At 32.8% G+C, this 1,769-nt stretch overlaps 1 long non-coding RNA gene across 1 annotated transcript; it reads left to right on the top strand.

The window, feature by feature from the left end:
• Window positions 1-478: 478 nt before the first annotated feature.
• LOC143616622 (uncharacterized) lies at window positions 479-1,535 on the top strand. Its single transcript, XR_013150690.1, has 2 exons — window positions 479-605; window positions 1,078-1,535. It is a non-coding gene; the product is annotated as an uncharacterized LOC143616622 (long non-coding RNA).
• Window positions 1,536-1,769: the final 234 nt, after the last annotated feature.

Below are 1,769 nucleotides of genomic sequence, written 5' to 3'. Positions count from 1 at the left end.
ATGAACTTTGCTGAGGTCGAAATAAAAAAAAATAGTAAAAAACTAATATCTTGAATTTGATATATTATCTAGGATTGCAGATTACTCTATTAGTAACATTTTGAGAAATTATTGCCTAGTGAAATTTGTGGAATTGTAAAAACAATAATTGGAATTGACTTTTCAAAAGTCAACCCAAGCTTACGATATCTGACACCGAACCCATGGTACAGCTAGCCAAAATAAATATATCAACGTCCTGTATATATGTAGGATAAATCGTACCATACAATCCTGGGTTTGAATTTTCATTTAAATTCTTGTTCGTAGATAAAATAGAGCTAAGTTGTTTAACTTTATTTGGTTTTTGAATTTTGTAGAAACCACTGCGTGTTGGCCGTGTTAGACATTAAAACTACTAGTTGTTATTATCTGGATTCCTTAAGGCCTATCGATGTCAATCCGCAGCTGAGGCAAATTATCGATGCGTAAGTTATGGAAATTATTGAAACATTATATATTATGTTCTTTGATATATTTCAAAATTTATATTGTAGCGCAATGATAGTGTACGCTGTAAAACGGGAGCCAACATGCGTATCAAAGTCAACTGGGTCAACAACAAGGTGAGTACTTAATTTCTTAAAACGGAAATTGAACTGCACGCGTTATTATCATATCTTATCTGAACTGCACGCATACTAATCTGCACGCGCACGCTAATCTTATCCGTGTGCGCTGATTTGAACTGGACGCGCACGTGCTGATTTGATTTGGGCGCGCGAGCTGTTCTGATCTGCACGCATTATTCTGATCTACGCGTTATTCAAATTCTAATTTTAATTGCATGTTACTGATCTTCACGCGCACTCGCTGAACTGGACGCAAGTAAAAGAATACGACTAAAATAAAGTATTTTTTCGACTTTGTAAAAATCTGTTTCATACATGTGTAACTAAAGTCATAATAGTCAACTTGTTTAGTGAATTATGAGATGATGTTTTTAGTTAATAAGTTGCCTTCAGTTCAACACACACAAAAACAAACTTGTATTATCATTCAATCATAATTTGTAACTTTGAATATGTTATTCTGTAGTGTCCAACTTAACCGGGAAGTATAGAGTGTGGATATTATATCTTAAACTTCATGAAGGAGATAGTTCGTGACGGACTTGACATACTCGTCAATAACAATGTAAGTGTAATTTACTCCTTTGCTTATTGGTTTCTTTTGATCGAATATGTTTTGACTCGACCAAGTTTGTAATGTCTTTTTTTTCTTCTTAGGTTGGTGGAGACAAAAAGAGGTATACACGGATGCGGATCTTGATGCGGTTCGTGAAGAATGGTCGAGCTATGTGGTTCAGTTTGTTTTTCGAGAATGATTTCTTGTATTGACTAAACAAATATTTTTGTAACATTTTGATGTAGGATGCTTAATTAACAAATGAAATGAAAGGTTTATTTTTTATAATTGTGTCATTAATTTAAATATTAGTAATAATAATAATAATAATAATAATAATAATAATAAAATAGTAAATTATTTATTTTTTAAATAATACCATGACTTGCAATTTTGAGTGTCATAAATTACAGTCATAAATGAGAGTCATAAAGTGTAAGTCATAAACACGAGTCATGAAATGTGATTCATACAGACGAGTCATAAAATGTGAGTCATAAGTTATGACTCGCGAGTGCGAGTCATAATTGATTTATGACTGGGCTATCAATGACTCGCATTTGCGAGTCATCTGTACCCATTTATGACTCGCAATGCGAGTC

This window comes from Bidens hawaiensis, unplaced genomic scaffold (genome assembly GCF_021521415.1).
Source record: "Bidens hawaiensis isolate Kalapana, Puna unplaced genomic scaffold, B.hawaiensis_p1.1 tig00048353_1, whole genome shotgun sequence".
NCBI classification, from domain to species: Eukaryota; Viridiplantae; Streptophyta; class Magnoliopsida; order Asterales; family Asteraceae; genus Bidens; species Bidens hawaiensis.
The sequence above is the reverse complement of the archived record's forward strand: the minus strand, read 5'-3'. Positions and strand labels throughout refer to the sequence as shown.